The sequence below is a fragment of the Anneissia japonica genome, unplaced genomic scaffold, assembly GCF_011630105.1.
Source record: "Anneissia japonica isolate Jap-2015-1 unplaced genomic scaffold, ASM1163010v1 scaffold288131_len391150_cov108, whole genome shotgun sequence".
Lineage (NCBI taxonomy): Eukaryota > Metazoa > Echinodermata > Crinoidea > Comatulida > Comatulidae > Anneissia > Anneissia japonica.
Window position 1 is genome coordinate 136711 of NW_022711676.1, and position 23527 is coordinate 160237.

A 23527-nucleotide genomic window follows, 5' to 3' on the forward strand; every position below is an offset into this window, starting at 1 on the left:
AACGAGTGTTGCACGTTGGAAACCAGGGACGCCATACTGTAGTAATACATGTTCTTAGCGGAGAGCTTCCATTTGAAGTTAGGAAGTCGAATAAACCGTTTTTACTACCCTGTTTAGCTGTTGTGGGACTGGTATGTACATGATTTGTTGTGGAATAATTACATAGTTGTACTGTAGAGATGAACAGTACAGTAATATTAGTGATTTGGAATGAGAAGCATTCCATCGTAGCTTTGTGGTAGGTCATATAGGCAAGGAGTCAGTCGAAATAATGTATGTAGCTTTTACGTATTTTATCTTTATATTTGTTGTTCCTGTTTACAATATTATTGCGGTTGTGTACAGTCATAATTATGAAGACCACCGTTTGACTATTGATAGCTATAATCACAGGTCCAAACAGTTGTTAGATTTAGTAATGTAGTGACGTTTCATTATAAGCAATAAGCCTATGTAATACATCGCGTGCTAACATTTGATGACAGACCTTCGCCAGTGACTCGTCACGGTTGACTGCAAAAATGAATATTTATGGCGTCATAGGATAGACCGATACCGTTGGTATTGTCGAGGTGCAGTGTTTCTTATTGACTAATTTAATTGTTTAATAATTGTCTTTACTTTATTTTACAGTAATTTTAGATGTTATTGTCGAATATCATCGGATCAGTAAAATACGCCCGAAGTTACAAACATCAGTAAAACAATCGTCATGAATAACTTTATCCATCCTAGTACATCACACATAACAAAACTCAAATTGTCCCTACCCTATCAGGTCATGAGCTGGAGGGGGGGGGGTCACCGTGCCCCCCCCCCCCACCCACATGTAAACTTGGAACTATTTTCTTCCTACGGGCATATAAAACGAAAACATTGATGTTAACAAGAAAAATATAGGGATGCATTGTATGTACTCGCGTCATTTGTTATGATCGTTAGTGTTTTATGGCCATCAATGATATATATATATATATATGTTTCTTAATCATAATATGCAGTTTAAATACAATTAATCCGACAATTATTTATGTCATTAGAGGTCAAAAAGTGTTTTTCTTGTAGTTATTAACATGTGGAATACAAAAATTGAGGTTAACAAGAAAAAAATTAAAATGCATTATGTACTATTGTCAATGTTTATGATCCGAGAAATTTGTAATCAACAACAGTTTTTGGGGTAGGGGGTAACATCAAATGCTCATAACTCTTGATATACTCAATGTATGATGTTGGTATTGACATTTAGCCTATAGTTTGGTCAGTCATTCAAATTGAAAAAGTTTTGAAATTGGCAGAAATTTACGCAACTAGAGATCAAAGGTCACTGACCTACACAGATAAGTTGTATATTTATTTCCAATTCACACACAAAACGTTTTCAAATCTACAGTTGTGAGTAGATTTGATACCAATTAGTATTTTTTTATTATTAATAAGCATATGGAATATCCAAAATAATATTAACAAGAAAAGTGTATAAATTTATTAAAGTATTACTGTCATTTTGTATTACTTGTGTAATCACTGGTGATTTGCATGATGTTGATATTAACATGTTGCCTGTAGATTTTCCAACCATTCAAATTTAAAACATGTGCAGAAATTGACGTACCTAAAGGACAAAAGGTCGTTGACCTCTGTAGAAATGCAAATTCTTCCCAAAAATTATGGCAGATAGTCTTTATGACAATAATATGGAAATATATACAACTTTGTTTTTGTTAACTTCAATTTTTGTATTCCATATGTTATTAACTACAAGAAAAACACAATTTGTATCAAATATATCCAAAATTAGACATATAACACTGAAGTTTATTGATATTTTATGAAAAAATTGGCATTTTAGAAAAAGGTCGATGACCTTTTGATCTCTAGTGACTTTAATAATTGTAGGCTAATTTTATTTAAATTGCATACGATCAGGAAACATATATGCTGCACATTGCTAGCAAAATAACATTGATGGGATGTTTAAATCACAGGTTATAGGCATAAATGTTACCCCCCCCCCCTAAAACAAATTGACCATAAAACACTAACGACCATTACAAATGACGCGAGTACATACAATGCATCCATATATTTTTCTTGTTAACATCAATTTTTTTTGTTTTGTATGTCCGTAGGAATAAAATGATACCAAGGAAGTGTAACTGAGGGAGTGCACGGTGACCCCCCCCCCCTCCAGCCCATGGCCTATATGGCGTTAGCATAAGGAGCCTAAACGAACATTCATTCATTAATACAGAATTATGTGCAGCCTGTTAGGGATCTACACACAAAACAATCAATTCACAGTTTTGTAGACTACGTGGGAACAATTTAATAATTACTATTCAATTGAGTCATAGCATAATCACAGTACTACCGTTACAATTCCTTCAAGTACTCAACATCTTATTTGCGCAGCATAAACCTGTCCTATTTGTATAAATTGTGTAATTATGCACAACCATTCATATCATATAATTTATACAACAACTATAAGTATAACAGAAGTCTCTAAATCACAAACAAGATTGCATAGTTACTTAGTGATACAGTGATACGGTAGTATCTACTGTGGTATAACTCACTTATGGTCACCAGGTAGCGTATGGGAAACGACGACTAATCAGCTGGATATATAGAGGGCGAGTCATTCATATGAGTATGTAGCTCTCGTGTCATCATTGATTGGCTTGTTTATTAAAGTTGATTTCTTTACTTATATAACTGCCTACTGAAATTGATTGAGTCACGTCCCGACATAACATGGTGTCAGAGTAAACATGGTTTATAGTTTGCAAATTCAACCGAAAATTAAAAGCAACGAAAATGAGCATGCTCAACTAAACAACGCGCAACAGGCAGTAGCCTTAGCAACGGAAATGCCCGGTGTGCAAGAAGTTTACCAGGTCAGTTCTCCTGAACAAATCACTTTTAATAAGACTGAGTCGTGGCCTAAGTGGCTGCAGCGATTTCAAAGGTTTTGAAAGGCATCGAAACTCGATCGGAAAACTGATGAGACCCACCCAGATAAATACACTAGTTTATGCTATGAGTAAACAAGTAGAGGACATACTAACCTCGCTAAGATTAACAGATGTTAACGTCGAAGTAGAGGAACACTTCAATGATTATTTTATCGTTAGACGTAATACGATATACGAGAGGGCCAAGTTTAATCAGCGTAAGCAAAAGGAATCTGAGCCTGTAGATACATTTATCAACTCATTGTATAAGCTGGCAGAGTACTGTGAGTTTGGTGCTTTGCACGACGAGATGGTGAGAGATAGAATAGTAGTTGGGTTGTAAGATACAAAGCTAGCGGAGAAAATGCAGCTTGACGAGAAATTAACGATCGAAAAAGCAGTTAAACTAGCACGAGAAACAGAAGCAATAAAGAAGCAACAATCTGTAGTTAGACAAGAAGCTCCCGCCGAGGTAGATGCTCTTTATAAATCTGCACATAGTAAGCCTAGATATAAGCTAGTTCAGCAAAGCGCTAGGCCAACGCGAAAATATAATGTCAAAGCGAAGTCACAATGTGGTCGGTGCGGCAGAAACGCATATGCCCGAGATAAGTGTCCTGCGAAAGACGCAAAGTGCCACAAATGCAGCAGGAAGGGCCACTTCGCATTGAAGTGTTTGTCGGCAGCAGCATCGCAACATGTAAGCGAATTATTGTATATCGATGAGGTCAGCATAAATTCAGTAACTACTAGTAAACCATAACTACTAGTAAACTATGGATTAGTACTGTAAAGATTAACAGCGTGTCCGAAGAATTCAAGTAAGACTCGGGCGCTGACGTCACTGTAGTTCCAAAGGAGCTAGCGGCTAAGTGTATCAAGAAGTTTAAAAAGCCAAACGTAACATTGCATGGACCTGGACATGGTCAGCTCAAAGTAATCGGCATGTTCATGGCCAAATTCGAGGTTGTGTGCAACGGAACTAAAAAGGTCGCAAAGGGAAACGCTTATGTAGTTAAAAACTTACGACGAGCGCTAATAAGCAGGCCGATCATTGAGAAATTGGGGCTCATAACCAGACACAAAGTCGATGAAATTAACGACGCTACCGATATCAGAAAGGAGTACGCGGATTTATTTACGGGTTTACGTAAGCTCGAAGGCAATTACTCTATAGAGCTGAAACCAGACGTCAAACCTTACGCGCTGAACACTCCACGCAGAATCCCAATACCCCTGCTCCCAAAAGTAAAAAGCGAGCTGGAGCAAATAGAAGCACTTGGCGTAATTCGGAGAATTGAAAAGCCAACAGAGTGGTGCGCAGGAATTGTAGTAGTTCCGAAGAAGACATGATAATCTGCGTTGATCTCACAAAATTGAACGTGAGCGTGAAACGGGAAGTTTACCCTATGCCTCTTGTTGACCATACACTGCAGGTATTTCAGGAGCTAGTGTATTCTCTAAGCTTGACGCGAATAGCGGTTTCTGGCAAATTCCGTTGTCAGAGGAATCGGCTAAACTCACGACGTTCATAACACCGTTTGGTCGTTACCACTTTATGCGGTTAACATACGGTCTTAACTCAGTAAGCGAACACTTTCAAAACAAAGTGTTCAAGATAATCGGAGGACTCGACGGTGTCGCGTGTATAGTCGATGATGTTCTTATCTACGGTAAGGATCAAGCTGAACACGACCACAGACTTAAACGGCACTTGAAAACATGAGAAAAGCCGGCGTAACGTTGAATTCGAAAAAAAAAATGTGAATTTAAGAAGCGAGAGGTTAAATTTGTTTGGCATGTCATCAATTCCTAGGGGATAAAACCCGATACAGATAAGATTAATGCGATAAAATAATTGAAACCACCCAGTGATGTCGGCGGCGTGCGTCGATTTTTAGGAATGGTAAACCAGTTAGCAAAATTTGTGCCTGACTTGGCAAAGAAGACCAAGCCTCTACGCGATTTGTTAATCAAAGATCACCTCTTTACATGGAACTTCCAACAAGATGAAGCGTTCAATAAGATAAAATATGATCTTACCGAGTCGCCCATTCTTGCGCTGTACAATCCAAATTTGAAGACAATAATCTCGGCGGATGCATCATCGTATGAATTAGGTGCAGTGTTGTTGCAAGCGCAGGATGATGGCTAACGACTGCCGAAAGCATACGCATCTAGGTCAATGTCTCCAACCGAACAAAGATATGCTCAGGTAGAGAAGGAGGCACTCGTATCCACATGGACATGCGAAAAATTCAGCGACAACGTAGTCGGTCTGAAGATTGTGATAGAGACAAACCCCAAGCCATTCATTGCCTTGTTAGGTGGTAAAGCGATTAGCGAGTTGCCCCCACGGATACAACGTTTCCGAATGCGCCTAATGAGATATGATTACGACCCAATCTACGTGCCTGGGAAGCACATGCTCGCAGCGGACACTCTATCGAGAGCCCCGTTGGAGTCTACCGAAAATGCGAAGGATGCGCTGGAAACTCAAGTGGAAGCATGCGTTAACTGCGTCGTAGGAAACCTACCAGCATCTGACAAACGCTTACAGCAAATACGCGATGCTACCGCAGCAGACCCAGTGAGTAGAACAGTGGCTAAACATGTTCTCGACGGTTGGCCAGACAATAAATCTGACGTTCCAGACGCGATAAAGCCGCTTTGGAGTGTGAGAGCGATCTGTCAATCGCCCAGGGAATCATCTTCAAAGGTGATCGATTGTTCATACCATCTGTATTACTTTTATTTTTTTTTTTTATTTTTTTTTTTCAATCGTCCAACAGGAACTTTTTGTTCCCACTTACAGGCGAAAATCGCCCAGATATAATTGATAAAATTCACGAAGGCCACATGGGTATAGTTAAATGCTGTGAAAGAGCACATTCGTTGGTGTATTGGCCAGGTCTAAGCCGCCAAATAGAGGACATAGTACATTCATGTTATATTATGTGCGCAGAAAACAAAAACGTCCAGGGAGAGCCCTTAATTATGCAAACCCCTACGCCGGTTCGCCCATGGAAAATCGTGGTGACTGACTTGTTTCACTTTAAAATGAACACTTACTTATTAATTGTTGACTAATACTCGCGGTTCGTCGAATTAGAATTCTTACTATGACGACGAGTGTTGTCATAGTTGAAAAAATGAAGGCAACGTTCGCGAGGCATGGTATTCCGGACACTTTGATATCAGACAATGGTCCTCAATATGATTCAGACGCGTTCAAAGTATTCACAAACGACTACGCTTTTGAACACAGAACGTCAAGTCCTTGCTATCCACAAGCAAATGGAGAAGCGGAACGAGCTGTACAGACCACCGAAGCCTTGATCAAAAAGAATCCAGAGGATTACCATAAAGCACTCCCCAATTACAGAGCGACTAAGCTAGCGAATGGATATAGTCCATCAGAGTTATCAATGGGCGAAGTTTAAAGACGTCACTCCTACCAATGAGAGCCTATTAATTCCACGATGGCCTTAGCATGAAATCATACAACAAAAAGAAAGACTGAGCAGGACGAAGCAAAAGCTTAACTACGACCACCGTCATAGAGCCCGACCCCTCAGCACGTTGGCTGAAGGTGATCAGGTGTTCATACGCGACCAGAAGAAACGCGGGATAATCGCAAAAGCGGCAGACACGCCTCGCTCATACGTTATCGAAACCGGAAACATGAAAGTTGTAGAAACCGCAAAAACATTGCCGGCTAGTGCGCCAGTAAGCTTAAATCGCGATTCAAACGTACATGAAAGCGAAGATGAAATGGCAAGCGACGAATCTATCACACCTACGCTTATTCAGGATACGAGGCCACCGAGGCCCGAAGCATTAGTGCCAAGTGACATTGTTAAGACTAGAAGTGGTAGAGTTACCAAGCCTCCAAAGCGACTTGACTTGTAAATATCATGTATGCTGGACGTGAAAGTCAAGTTTTGATTGTTGAGCTGTTAAATGTTGAGACGTTTCAAATGTTCATAATGTAACACAGTTTTATCAGTTGTTTTTATAGTTAGAGTGAATTGCGCATGTATTTGGAAACAAAGAACGATAATTCTAAAAATGTGGCAAAGACAAGCCAAACCAGTCACTCGTCGCAAAAATTGATTTTCAGTTCTTAATACAGTGTTAGAGAATAAAATAATAGCTATAAAATGGTTTAAAAAATCATTCAAATCGGACGTTTCCTTATGAAGTTACAAGCGTTTAATCACATAGCTGTTTAAAGAACAATATATGAGAAATCAGCCTTCAAAGTTTCAGGCATTTCTCAACCAGAAAATATCTTTAAATCCTTAAAAAGTGTTGTTTTAACATTGAAAATGGGGAAAATAACAGCATAGAATCATGTATAGATATGTAAAGGTTAGTTTAGTGCAATAAAATAGATTTTTAAATTTGACATTCCAGCAGGTTTTGGCCATTTTCTCCGTAACACGATTTGCGATTGGCTTGTCTTTGCCACAAATAATTTATATAGAATATTTAATCATCTTAGTGAAGGGGATGTGGTATAACTCGCTTATGGTCACCAGTTAGCTTCTGAGGAACGACGCCTAAACAGCTGGATATATAGAGGGTGAGTCATCCATCATGAGTAGTAGCTCTCGTGTCATCATTGATTAGCTTGTTTATTAAAGTTGATTTGTTTACTTATATAAACTGCCTACTGAAATTTATTGAGTCACGTCCCGACATAACATCTACAGCACTAGCATTATGAATAGATGTATCAATGTAGCATATCAAAACTAGGTCAGTCAACGACCGAGCGCATTCATTCATTGCGGTGAACTGTACTATCTTTAAGACGTGTGGGAAGCACGTTGTCAGATAGTCTAGTCCTATAGCAATGTAACAATTTGCCTTTATCACACGTAAATGTACAGCAACCTCATTTAATATTTGCTACATAACATAATTAATATAATATCATCATCTCAGAATAAAACTTAAACTTACACATGAAAAATAAAGGAATCTTAAAGATCGGTCCAACGAATTATGTTGACAGTAACAATTTTTGTGACCCACGCATATAACGCGGGAAAATGTTGCCGCAAGCAACCAAGAATGTTACCCAATTTATACAACAAAACCCTTGCACCCCCCCAGTTTTAAACGTAGGGTGTCCCCACACTACAAAGTGATTTTTTTTACAAAACTCTATTCCTCACACAACGCCTCCAAGTTCTGCAACCGTCGACTCTTTCGGACACCATTTGTAGACGGAATGTCTTCCTCATTGTTTATTACTTGGGCAATCTCATCATATACTCAAAAACATCTCTTTAATCTCCCTTCTGTGGACAGTTTCTCTTTTTCTTCTCGGTCCCTGATCATATAAGTAGACGAGTCACTGCAACAATTTACTACTGTATAAGAATCAACAGACCATTTGTTGCCTATTTTACAACGTCCCAGAGGATTTTCTTTTAGTCTAACCATTGCGCCAATCTCTAATCTCATCTCTTTCGCTCCTTGGTTAGCGATTTCATTACTTTTCTGAGCTTGATCTCTCAAGTTCTTCTGTGCTTTCGCATGAATACCTCTAAGGGTTTCTGCGTGGGTATTGAGCCAATTAGTCCATACATTTTCAATAGTTTGCATTCCATCCGTTAGTCCCAATAATAAATGAACAGGCAAAATCGGTTCTCTTCGAAACATAAGACGAAAAGGTGAAAACCCTTTAGATGCATGTGGTGTAAAGTTATATGAATATACTACTTCTGATAGATGTTCTGACCAACGTTACTTCTGAAGTTCAGGGAGCGTTCGCACCAAATCATGAAGGGTTCTATTGAAGCGTTCACATAACCCATTTCCTTCGTGATAATATGGTGTGGTTTTTGTTTTTTGGATACCGTGAAATGCACATAAAGACGCTATTAAACCTGATTCAAAGTTGCGGCCGTGGTCCGAATAAAATTCTATGCGGGACACCAAACTTCGAGAACCAGTCTTACCAACGTCTTTGCTGTAACCTCTGCTGTCTGTGCTTTAGTTGCAATAGCAATTGTATACTTAGTCTTAATGCCAAGTTCACTTCCTAAGCTTTATTAGTCATGTCTGTCGCCCTCTCTAGTTTAACCATGTAAGAAGGTTGTACAATATGGCTGTGTCTATGTGAGTAGTGGAGTATGGCAGGTACTTGCTCAATTATTATTGCGGTGTTTGGGTATTGTTATCATAATATATTCAGGATGATTCCAGAAGTAAATGCTGTTACTACATGGATGTTCAATGTAGCTGTTGAGTTGCAAAGAGATTAGGGATCAACTGTACGGTAAATAAACTTCATTTGTAGCATTGTAAGTAGGTAAAATTAATAATAAATGTAGTCAACCATCCTTTAATAATTATAAAGTTCTTTGTTATTTAGTACACATACGGTACAGGCTGTACTTTGCATGATGCGTCAATATGTTAATGTTCATCACTATTTATTACCGTTTGTTATCCGATATGCTTTATTAGATGAGCTCAAATTTGATTGATTTACAGTTAATCGTCACTTGTATCAGTGACAACCGTCACAGATATGTGGTTGCGCTCAAACTTGAACTTAGAATAAGAGTATACTTTGATATTTAGTCATCAGTTCCGAAGTTTGTAAGACACATTAAACAGAACTCCAAATATCTCTGCTGCTTTCTTGTTTGTTTGATTTTATTGACTCAATAACCACATCATTTATGTACAGGATTTGAGGAAATCCACTATCCACTAAGAAATCCACTAAGATGTCCACAAGAGAAAGACGACCCACCAAAAAGCTGCAGAGGTCCAACAAGAAGCAAAATTTAAAGAACTTGGAATAGCATGGAGGAACCTCCGAAAGGAATCAAATGACTTGAGGACGTTTATGAAGCCTGTAATAGAAACCCGAAAACGGCATACAATAAGGATGAATTTGCACGAAAGTTTTGTTACAGGCCAATGATGTCTGTGGTACGCTCAGTGCAGACGCCTTGGAAGAGCACAATGAGAAATGGTACAAGGAGAAAAGACGTTGTTTATAAAAAAGAGAAAATCATAGGCCGAACAATAATTTCTGACTAGAACAGACTCCAAATAGTATGTCACGAGCTTCGCAGTCTTTTCGTGCTAGTCGAGGATCCACAGAAGAATTGCGGAGGCCAAACGACTGTCAGAGCTGAAGAAGCAGAGTGAACTTTTTCGAGTTCAGTAGGAAAGTGAGAAGAAACTCAAATTGTTGGAAATTGAACTTCAACAGAAAAAATAAAGAAATGTTATAGCAAATGAAATGGCTAAAGCAGAAGCCCGGGAACAGCTCCTGGACGAGATCGAGGAAGAAAATATTAGCCAAAATTTAGATGGAGAAGAGGTAAACGCACTAAGCGCCATAAGAAGCTGACATTCCAGAGAGGAAGAATCACCTGGAGATGTTAAGTTCCCCACTGCATCCCCAAAGCAACTTGGAGAGGTGCTGATGGAACTGCGAAAGCCAAAGTTGGAAATAAGGAAATTCGAAGGGAACCATCTACAGTTCAACAGATTCATGAGGCAATTTTAATTCAAAATCAAAGGGATCTATTCCAACGATGAAAAAATGGCATATCCAGAACAGAATACGATCGGAGAAGCCAATAAAATAGTTGTTGGGTATTCCTTCTTAGACGCTGATGTGGGCTACCCTGCGGTGATAGAAGAATTGAATAGCAAATACGGTGACGTAAAAGCCTGTCTTATTGCTGTCTTTTCAAAGGAATGCAGAGCAGCAACACAAACTATTGGAGGTGTGGGTGTGCTGGAATATTCTGAGAATTTAAAGAAAATAATACAAAATCTTCCCAACTTCATGCATGACCGGTGGAGGAAAATCGTTTTCGATTTGAAGCGGCAAAGAAAAACAGTAAAGTTCTCAAATCTAGTAGACTTCATAGCAATTGAGGCAGAAAAGTGAATGATCCTGTCTGGGGAAAGGATATAATATGTAGTGGAAAGAAGAAAGAACAAAGATCTCCAGGCCCAAAGATGTCAGCCGCAGTGTCTAACACAAACGAAATTGATAGGGAATGCATTTTTTGTGGTGGTACTCATCATATAGAAGACTGCTAAAAGCTGAAGATGCAAGTCTAAATGAAAGAAGACAACTCTTGAGTAACAAGAGAATTTGTTTCCACTGTTTACGCCGAGGGCACATGTCATTTAGATGGAAACACACTGTGAGATGCCAGGTGTGTAAGAGGAGGCACCACTCAAAAGTCCAAAATCAAAGAGTAATACAGTCATTGCAGAAACAGTTTCGTCGAATGCACTTACGTTACAAGTTAAATGGGGTTCTAGCACAGTACAATGCAACGCTGACTTACCTGGCTGATTACTGCAAGCATCTGGGAATCCGATCAAGCTGAAGTTAAACACCATGGGAAACCAGGTAGAAATGAGCCCCAAGTCGATTAAGGGATTAATAATGTCAGAACTTCATGATGAAGAAAACATAGAAGTAGAACTCCCAATGGTATACACTAAGCCAAGTCTTCCAGTGCAGAAATAGCAAATCCCATCAAGAGAAGACGTGGAAAGCTGGAAACACTTAAGAGGAATTGAGCTGCCGAAGATAAATGCCAGCATTGATCTTCTGATTTAAAACTATGTACCAGCAGCATATGCCCCAAGAGAAGTGAGGACGGGACCGCAAGGCAGTCCCTATGCTATCAAGACTCCTTTAGGATGGGTAGCGTGGGAGTTATGAAACCTGGCGTACAAGTGCAAGTCATTGTACCAACTTGGAGAAGATTTACATCGAAAGTCTAAATTATGACTTTCCTGAGAGAGATGTAGACGACAAGAGGGAGTGGTCGACTGAGGAAAGGGAATTTATGAGAATTATGAAAAATTCATGTAAGATTATCGAAGGTCATTATCAAGTGGACTTGCCTTTAATAAATCCAACAGTCCAGCTTCCGGACAACTTGCAAATGGCGAGTAATCGACTATGGGGACTACAGAAGAAGATGGAGAAGAATCCACAGTTCAAAGAAAACTACATCGCCTTTATGGAAGATATAATTAGTAAGGGCTACGTGGAAGAAGTATCTAATGAAAACAATACAAAGGGGGCCAATCGTGGTATATTCCTCACCGTGGGGTGTTTTACCCTCAGAAAAGGAAGAATAGGTTGATATTCGACTGTGCGGCAAAGTTTATGGGAATTTCCCTGAATGACGTACTGCTACCGGGTCCTAATCTTATGAACAGCTTACAGGGGGTTTTAATGCGCTTCCGTCAACATACAGTGGCAGTCTCAGGCGACATCGAGACTATGTTCTATCAAGTAAAGATGTCAGCAGAACAGAGGGAGTGGCTGAGGTTTTTGTGGTGGACCAAAGGGGACTTCAGTTATCAACCCAAGATATTCAGAATGACAGTACACCTGCTCGGTGCTGAATCTTCGCCATCGTGTGCCAATTATGGGTTGCTGAAAACTGCAACAGACAACAAGTGTGAGGTTAGCATAAAGGCTGTAGAAACGGTAAAACGGGATTTCTATATGGATGACGTATTGAAATCCGGAAAAACCATAGAAGAAGCCAAGAATTTGGTAATGAAGGAGGCTTCAAACTCACAAAATGGACGAGTAAGCGTCGAGAAGTGTTGGTATATATACCTGAAGAAGACCGAGCAAAGGAACTGAGGGATTTGGATCTAGATGCCTTACCACTACCATTTGAAAAAACGTTATGCATACTTTGGCGTTTAGAAGTTGATGAGTTCCAGTTCCGGAGTTTGTTAACGGATACTGAAGCAACCTGAAGAGTCATGCTATCAGTTATTAGTACAGTTTATGATCCGCTTGGATTCATCTCACCCCTGATCATACCAGCAAAAATTATTTTGCAGGAGATGTGTAAGAAGAAGACTGAATGGGATGACAAACCAGATAATACCACCTTGGATAAATGGAAACAGTGGACCCAGAACACAAAGAACATATAAGAAGTTAGAATTGATGGGTGTAATGTTCCAAGGGGATATGGAAAGGTGGCGAGTAGAGATTTATATGCATTCAGTGATGCTAGCGAGGTGGGGTATGGGGTTGTTATATACCTTAGATCCACAAATGAGAGAGGAGAGGTGCATGTATCCCTTGTGTCCTCGAAAGCCAGAGTGGTACCTTTGAAAAAGGGAACCATACCACCCAGATTTGAATTGACGGCAGCCACTCTAGCAGTCAAGATGGCGCATTTAGTGACAAGAGAACTGGACTTTGACTTAGCGAGAACCATGTATTGGACCGACAGCACTGCCCTCCTGAGATATATCACCAATGTGCAAGTTAGGTATCTGACGTTTGTAGCCAATCGGGTACACCTTATCAGAAAAGCTACTAGTCTATCCCAGTGGCATAATGTGAGCACAAGGGAGAATTTTTTTATTTATTTATTTTTATTTTATTTAGTATAAAATACTCAAAATGCAACAAAGGTTGAAATACTTTTGAAATTACAATAGGAAAAAATATAAATACAAAAAGAAAATCAAATCACACACAAAATAAACACAAAACTTTAGGCCTATCAATTCAATTAAATCTATATATATTAATAAATAATTAAAAAACTATATACAATTGTTATTACAAATTGATTATTTAAATATATATGTATAATTAGAGACTTAAAAAATAAAGCTATGATATGACTTCCAGAGGCGTTAAGAGAACACAAGACTTGATAAATGGCATTTGGTTTAAGGGACCAGATTACGTGTATCAATCAGAATCAGAGTGGCCAAGAGATGTGTTAATAGACTTAGACGTGGTGGATGTGGAAATGAAATCAAGCAGCACCATAGTAGAGGCTGTCAGTGGTTGACATGTTGGTGTCCAAAATCTCAAATTGGAAGAAGATGAAAAGAGTGATGGCTTGGGTTTTGATTGCAAGACAAAAGTTCTTGACCAAGATTCGACAGAACGCAGGGGTTGATACCGGCAGAAGTTCCGTTGTACAAGATCCTCGACAACTGACAGTAGAGTTGTTAAATAGAGTTGAGGATTTTATTTTGAAAGAAGTGCAATCTAATGCCTTTGAAAGAGAGATTAAGGAGCTTAAGGCTGGAAATACCGTGAGCAAGACCAGCGTATTGTTCAAACTCAACCCTATAATACTGCCGTGATTCGGGAAAACGCATTATATCCGTTTTTGATTTTTTGAGATTTTTGGCTTAGGGGCATACTATGGATGTAATCTATCATTGTAATTGTTCATATACCCCAAACAATGTTTATAAATATGAAATTAATATGATTGTTACGCATTATATCCATCTACCAACGCAAAAAAATCTTGAAGAGTGCATTATATCCACTAGGCATTGAACTGTAAGCAATCAACCAATCACAGAAGACAATGGTGCATATGTAATTAGTTTCCTAGCTGGTAGAAGGGCATAATACGAAGTTTGTTTTTGATCAGAGTACAATTAATACAAAAAGAATGCATTGCAACATGGCCATGATCAATTTGTGGTTAGAATATAAATTTTATTCTGTAATATTATTAATTATTATTAACTAAAATCATTCAACAAGCAACATAAAACATACATGTCAAACCTAAATAGTCTTTACTTAAGACTTTCCAAGTCAATGCTTGGAATTTAGATGTATTATCTGTACTAAATTTACATTTAAAATATTTAACAATATTTAAATGAGAGCAATTCCTTAAATTTAAGGAAATAAAAATATATATGGCCTGAAGATGTGTGTTTAGAAATTCCGGGGTATTTATTTTTTGTTTATTGAAGTGTCGTCTCGAACCGTCCATCTTGAGGTAGCGCATAGCCTGGACACTGATTCATGTATTAATTCAATCAGAAGATTTATTGCAAGAGGACCCGTGTTAACCATTACATCCGACAATGGAACCAAACTGGTTGGCGCGGAGAAGGAATTGATAGAGCTGTGGAAGAAGATTGATCAAGCCAATATGCGGGTATACTGACCAGCCGACCTTTGACAAAGATATCTACGGATCCAGGGGATATGCTGGCTGCAACTCCCAATATGCTGATAAACTCCAGAGGAAGAGTTCTCCATTCACCAGGAGGGTTTGTGAGTAAAGATGCATATGCCAGGAAACGTTGGAGACATGTACAGCACAGCTAGTGACATAGTATTGACTGTGTACTCATCAGCTCCTAGGAACTATAGGAGATAAGAACGAAGATGTTCGATCGTGTATGGTGTGGACGCAATCGGCGCTACTGGAGAGACCGGTGTTTAAACTATATATTATGGTCGAGAACAATTAGAAGGACATAGCATTTGAAGTGTAAGAAGGTTGTACAATGTGGCTGTGTCCATGTGAGTAGTGGAGTACAGCAGGTACTTGCTGAATTATTATTGCGGTGTTCTGGGATTGTTATCATAAGATATTCAGGATGTTTCCAGAAGTAAATGCTATTACTACATAGATGTTCAATGTAGCTGTTGAGTTGCATAGAGATTAGGGATCAACTGTACCGTACATCCCATATAAAATATTCTATAGAATTTTATAAAAAAAAAAAAACTATAGAATGTCTATAGCATATTTGCTTAGAAAATCTATAGAAAAGTCTATAGAAATAACTTTAGAAGCCCACTATAAAATGTTTATTAAAAATCTATTAAAACTATATTAAACATCTATTTAAGCTCTATTAAAAATCTATTAAAAGTATATTAAAAATCTATTACAAATTTATAAAAAAAATATAAAAAATTTATAAAAAATATAATAAAACTATATAAAAAGACTTACAAATCTATACACATTATATAAGAAAGTATGGAAATTCTATTAAAAATCTACAGAAAGTGAAAATTTTATATAAAAAAAACACCTTTAAAAACTATAGAAAATCTATAAACAATTTTATAAAAACCAATTATAAATCTATAAACATTTTATAGAAAAAACATATAAAAAAAACACTAATTATGCGAATAGAAATTCTATACAATTGTATAGAAAGTGTATATAATATGTTTTTGGACAATTCAACTGGTCTTCAACTTTAACTGGCCCCAATTCCAATTGGTTTGCAATGGTCCCAGTTCTAATTCGTAACAATGCAGACTTACAAAATACACTATGAGTTCATTATACAAACCATAATTTCTTTAATTTAAAACACTAACAAACATCATACGGTAAAGACATTACTTCCCTAGGGTTTCATTTACTAGCACACCCCTTCATTTATTATCGTTTTGCTAATGTCTTACTGCTAAGCATACTGTACCTCAAATTCAAGGCTATTCTACAGTTCTTTGCTTCACATTCCGGTTAAAAAGCATTTTTTTCGTAATGTAGTCCTGTTACAAGAGTTTATTATATAAAAAAATATTTAAGAACCATTTGTGTTACAGGTGTGCATAAACCAGCATTCTTTGTGATATTGCAGCAGCAACTGTCCATAACCATGCATTTTCTTGTCCGATGGTACCAAGCTAAATTAGTATGAATTATGCCGTTGAACAATTCTAGTTTAAAATATTCAATCAATGTGACTTGTACTAACATTTTTAGAAGTGTCACTCTTGCTGAAATAAATAACAAAACAAAATCTTTAAAAAGAATAATAATGGTAAACGTATACAGTATATAGAGCGCATATTATAGAAACCGCTATTAAATGTATTACATCCCTTTATTATTGTATTAAAGTAGTAGTAATATACATATATGTATACTAGCAGTTACTTCTTTTTTAATCAAAAGAAAATTATTTTTTTTTTAGTTTTCAAAACAGCTTAGCCTACAATTACAATTTCAATATCCCTTATGGCTTATATAGGCCTAATATATACACAATAAATTTGCTTAAACTCTATCGTGTAAACTACAGCATCATCTATAGCATGTTGTAATAATTAATAGTACAGGACAGTAAAAATAAAAATAAACAAAACATTATATTTACCTTTAGTAAGTCAGGTAATTTTCTGTTTCTTCACAGATACGTCTTCAAACAAACATTAGCGCTTTCCTACAACAATGATTAAGTTGACTGGATTGAGTTTTCACTTACAGTAGTTACCGAGACTTGAGTATCCTGAAATAAAGTCACCATTTATGTTGTAAGTATAGGCCTTTTGATTACATTGACTTTCTCCAAATAATGATACAATTCTTTACACCCCCCCCCCCAGTTAACCGTAAACTGATTATTTTATTAAAGCACTATAAAATGTCAGGTAATTTTATGTTCATTCACAGATACGTCTTTAAAAAAACATTAATACTTTCAACTACAAGATTAAGTTGACCGGATTGAGTTTTCACTTAATTACAGTAGTAACTGAGACTTGAGTATCCTGAAATAAAATCACCACTTATGTTAGTATAGGCCTAGAGATTTAATACATTAACTTTCTGCAAATAATGATTCTTTATACACCACCCCCTCCCCGGTTAACCCTAAACCCATTATTTTATTAAAGCATCATGGAAATTAGTGAGGACACGGCCCAAATGCAATTTACCACTCTTCTTATGGCATGCTAGACTATGGGGCAATTAACTTACAGCTTGCCTAAGCCAACAAAATGCCCAGGTTCTAGGCCTAGCCTTATAATATTGTCAATGGCCTAGAGAGAACAGAGAAACTCAGTTCTGTTTGTCTCTGTACAGCGGCTAGGCCTAGGCTAGTCATTACCGGTACAGATAGGCCTTAGGCTAGGCTATGTCAGGCCTCTTCCTTCAAGCCTTCATCCTACAAGGCCTAGGAGGAGCTAGCGTGTCTGCTAGGGTAGCCTAGTAATCTAACTATTAAAATAATAAAACAAAACCAACTCTTACATCCTAATAGTGAATAGAGTACTTCTAAAATTCTTTCAAGGAGTATGTTTATAACTGCCTAACACCATGAAAGTCCAGAGAAAAATTCAAAATACTACCGCTTCCGTTGGCTCTACATGATGTGACAATTCAAATTATATATACTTTCTATAGAGAAACAATTTTACAGATTATAAACGTTTCGATAGAGTTTTTATATATATTTTGTATATATTTTCTATAGACTATTAAAAGTTACAGTTTCTAAAATGACTGTGTTTAGAATATTATACAGTTCTACAGAATATACTATAAATAAGTAAACCTATAGAGATAATCCCTCTAAAATTGTTATAATACGTTTTAAAAAATACAGGTAAGGACTATAATTTGTTTATAGAATAAATATAGACATTTTATAGTTTTATTATAGAGAACTTGTCATATCATTTGTATAGAATATTCTATAGAATTTCTATAGAATATGTAAGATGTAAAACAAGTTGGTAGGACTATAATGGTCAGACACGAATGTGTCAAGAAAATATTGAATGAAACAAAAACAAAAAATAAAAACATAGAAATTACATTAAATATGTGTATATAGTATGTTATAGAATTCTATAGAAACTAGTTCCTCTATAAAACAATTTTATAGAAAATACTAATTTCTGTTTAAAAAATTGATTAGTCTTTATAGAAGGTCTATAAAGTTCTATAGAATTTTTATGTATGGGATAGCTTCATTTGTAGCATTGGAAATATGTAAAATTAATAATATAACGTAGTCAACATCCTTTAATAATTAATAAGTTCTTTGTTATTTAGTACACATACGGTACAGGCTGTACTTTGCATGATGTTAATGTTCATCACTATTTATTACTGTATGTTATATTCCGATATGCGTTATTAGATGAGTTTAATTTTGATTGATTTACAGTTAATCGTCACTTGTATTAGTTTAAACCGTCTCAGTTGTGTGGTTGCGCTCAAACTTGAACTAAGGATAAGAGTATACGTTGATATTCTGTCATCAGTTCCGAGGTTGTAAGACGCATTAAACAGAACTCTAAATATCTCTGCTGCTTTCTTGTTGGTTTGATTTTATTGACTGAACAACCACTTCTAGTAAACACTTCAGTCATAAAACATATTCTACTTCCCAGCTTTATCTTTGTCTAAACTTGTGAAGTCTGTGGCCAATATTTCGTTCAGTTGTGTTGCTATGATACTTGAAATTGGTTCTTTAATTCTCGGGCCCATCTTAGCCTTCGAACAAACATCACAACGTTGGCAGCAATCTTCTACACTTTTCGAAAACCTAGGCCAATAGCACCTTTCCTTAACAAGGCTCAGTGTTTGGTTAACCCCTTGATGCCCAGCTTGGTCATGGCACGCTGTCAACACTTCATTAATCAACAACTTAGGTAATACCAAGCGCCATCTTCCTCCAGACTAGGAATCGCTTTTATAAGCCTAGCCTAGAGCTGGTGGTACTCTAAGTAGGATGTGTTGTGTTAATGTGGGCTAGGCTAGATTATAATTCAATACGTTAATTACTGGTAGTCGACAAAAATACACTGCACAGGTTTTTTTTGGTTATTTTAATTGATGCCATAGCTTTTGGTTAGAACCTAAACTGTTTCAAAATTGATAAAAATCTACAACCGTTACATACAGTACCATTATCTTAATAATTACTCATTTCATTTGTTACAGTTGTTTCAGATACATTTAACAACAATTACTGTGCCATCCTACCACGTCACAAGGATCCGCATGGACGCGGCTAGTAAAGTAAGAAGAAAGTAAGTAAAACATTGACTTACAAATATATTCATTCTTAAGGTCTCTCTGTTACATTTTTTTTTAAACAATATACTGTAATATTCATACATACAAAAAGAATCATCATAGGCCGATGAATAAGAGAATTTGATAAACTCTCTACTATTCACTGTTTGCAATTCAAATTACAAAGTTATTCATACAATTTATTGACTAAAATTTATTATTACAGTAATATATTATTAGTTGTCCCTCCCCAGTACCACCTGATTGTATATCGACGGGAAATCAACCGATATTTACAAATTATTTAATATTCACAGTATGTTAAATTATGTTTACAGTACAGGACTGGTTAACAATGAAAACTCTTTATTACTATACAGCGTAATATATGAAAGACATCAAATGTTTACAAATTGTTCATCATTTTCATCAAGTCATGACATCTTCATTTTTTGAGTATTGTAGCTTTGTTATTCTTCTATATCTGTGAAAAAAAATCATTACCAATTTTTGCTTGGTTGGTATTCAGACTTAATAAAAATATTTTAAAAGTATTATTTTAGGAAAGTCTAAATAAATGTAAACATGTACAGTATAACTAAATGAAAATATCTATACACATTTGTACTTTGAATACAAGATGCAAGATAACTTTATTATCCAAAAGGAAATTGTATTTTTGGATATTACGTTACATTACATGTCAATCATAAATATATGTAGGACTTGTTAGATATAAATTATGTAGTCCATAGTACAATATATACAACATAACATTGCATATAGATAACACATTTAGGCCAACCAACCATTAAAGATTCATTTAATAATATTCATATTAAATATGTAACCTTGTATAAAACCAAATTATATTAAATGAATATTATTACTTACTATTGTATTTTTATTTTCTTAGTTTTCGTAGTTGCTGACGAGCAAGATCATAGTGAACCTTGAATGTCAATATCTGTCAATATGAACCACATTTGTCGATAGAGTTGCACAAATTACATGGGATAATTGATCGTTGCTAACCCTATGCGATATCACCTCACATTGTATCATGGACTTCGTCGAGTGAAGACCTACTCCTAATAGCTCCGTGAAATTACTTAAAAATTTCCCAACCTAGACGATATTTATAGCGATCTGTAAGTTATCATTATATTGAATGTATGATATTTGATATTTTACAACTGTGAACACTAGAAAAACCAGAATTCATAGTACTGGTAGTAAACCTGAGCCTACTGAGCTCACTAAAGATAAGCATGTTGAAATTTCCGCCATACTTGTGGACACGTCACTTTTGATACGTCACTGAATGCCTTGCATGACGAACTACGTAGCTTTGCAGCTGACATTAATGAGGGAATAGCATTGCTAAAACAAGGCCAGCATGCACTATTAAATAGAATTATATTATTTCAAAATGCATTTCTTACATTCTTTATTCATTGAGCTATTTTTATTGTATATGATAGTACATACTTATTAAATTATGCAAGATGTTATATGGTATTCATATATATATTCTAGTATTATTATTTTCATTATCTTGTTATTGTATTCCTTTTCTTATAATAGCGCAAATATTGTATGTTAAATATCTTAAAAATTATGTGATAAATGTCAAATAATGAGTATATAAATCTACCTTTTCACGGGGTAGGCTATTCTAATGAATTATTTGATGTTTCATTGAAATCTCCTGAAATGTATAATCCTGTTTTTAACCCATTATTAGATGATGACTTCAAATTTGATGAACAATCTGAAATGCTAGTTAATCACCTTAACTTTAGATCATCCACACTTGATTTGTGCAAATACTTTGATATTAATCAATTTAACCAACTTATAAAGAATAAAAGCACTAATCAAGTATCAATTTTTCACCTCAATGTTAGGAGTGTGTCAAATAAACATGACAGATTGGAAGAGCTTTTTAATTACATCAACCTCAAATTTTCTATCATTGGTCTCTCTGAGACATGGTTAAACGACCAAAAAATAATCAATTTTTAGAAGGATATAATTTTTTATCTTGTAATCGTATTGGTCGAAGGAGGGTTCGGATTATTCGTTAAAAATGAAATTAATTTCAAGTTAAGACATGATTTACTTTTGCCAAAAGAAATATGTGATTCCCTCTTTATTTAAATTCTTAACAAAAGGAAAAAGAATAATATCATTGGCATTATCTATAAATCGCCGGATTAAAATATTGACAATTTTACTGCCATAATAAATGAACTGCTTTTAAAGTTAAATTATGAAAATAAATTGTATAATATTATGGAAGACTTCAATATAGATCTAATCAAGTTTCATAATCAAAATTTTATAAATAATTATTTATATCTAAACCGACGAGAATTACAAAAAATAATGCAACTCTTATTGATCATTTTTACACTAACCATATTAATTCTGAAATTGTATCAGGTGTTATCATTTCTGATCATTTACCTATTTTTCAAATAATTTATTATGATTTAAATATAAATAATGATACTTTTAATTACTCGTATTCTATTAAGGATATAGGAGCATTTAGCCAAGATCTCTCTCAATCAGATTGGTTTAAACTTTATCATTCTAATTCATCTTTTGATTCATTTATAGACATATTTTCTACCGTACAACAAAAACTTCTATTTACTAAAGAAAAAACCCTAAATAAAACAAAATGTAAACACCCATGGATGACACCCTCTCTTCTAAAATGTAGTAAACGTAAACATAAGCTTTATAAAACATTTATTAATTCCCAAAACAGTCAAGATAATGTAAATTACAACAAATATAACAACATCTTTACCGCTCTTTGTCGAATGTCAAAAAAGAAGTACTATTAAACAAAATTTAATCAAATTAAATCTAATATTAAGAAGGTATGGGAAGTAATTAATTCTGTAATAAACCCTGGTTAAAAAAAATTTAAAAAATACCTAATGTTGTAAAAATTTAACAAGAGTATACTTACAATATAAATGCTATTTGCCGTTACTTTAATGACTTCTTTTCAGAAATCGGAAAACTGCATGTAATTCAATACCTAATAACATTGATCCACTTTCATATTTACCATTTCCCCCCCAAAATTCATTTTTTTTATTATTTCCAGTTTCTGAATCGGAAGTATTAAATATAATCAACGATTTCGATTCTAATAAAGGGTCGGGGCATGACTCTCTCACACCCTTTGTTCTTAAAAAAAATTGCTTCTTCAATTTTAAGCCACCTTACACACGCAATTAATTTATCTTTTACAACAGGTTCTGTACCTGACTATTTAAAGATAGCTAAAGTTATTCCTGCATTTAAAAAAGGTGACTCACATTTACTAAATAACTACCAATCTCCATTCTACCCATATTTTCAAAAATAACTGAGAAATTATTGCATACTCGTCTTTATAATTATTTTATTGAAAATCATTTACTTAATAACCATCAATACGGGATTGGCAAACATCATACCACCACACATGCCGTTTTAGAACTCATGAATTCTGTTAATAATGCGTTTGAAAATAATGAATTTTTATTGAGTACATTCCTCGATTTGTCAAAAGCTTTTGATCTTGTCAACCATGATATTTTAATTTCTAAACTTTTTCGTTATGGCATTAGAGGGGTCTCATTAGACTGGTTTACAAGTTATCTTAATAATAGAAAGCAATATGTTCAAATTGGTAACTGTAAGTCGACAGCAAGAAGTATTTTGTGTGGTGTACCACATGGGTCCGTCTTAGGACCCTTATTATTTCTTATTTACGTTAATGACTTACCATTGGCTAGTGATATTTTACACACTGTTTCCTTTGCCGATGATACTACCATATTATATTCTAATAACTAGAAATTGCAAATTGCAAGTGAAGTGCTGCGAAGTACAACTGCATATAAATGTTCTTCGAACAAAATTATTTATGCGAGTCAAGTGAAAATAATGAATAAT

At 35.6% G+C, this 23527-nt stretch overlaps 1 long non-coding RNA gene across 1 annotated transcript; it reads left to right on the plus strand.

Moving 5' to 3' along the window:
- LOC117107581 lies at positions 1-23521 on the plus strand. The gene is made up of 4 exons (XR_004445255.1): positions 1-131; positions 16944-17064; positions 19487-19575; positions 20478-23521. It is a non-coding gene; the product is annotated as an uncharacterized LOC117107581 (long non-coding RNA).
- The last annotated feature ends 6 nt before the right edge of the window (positions 23522-23527 follow it).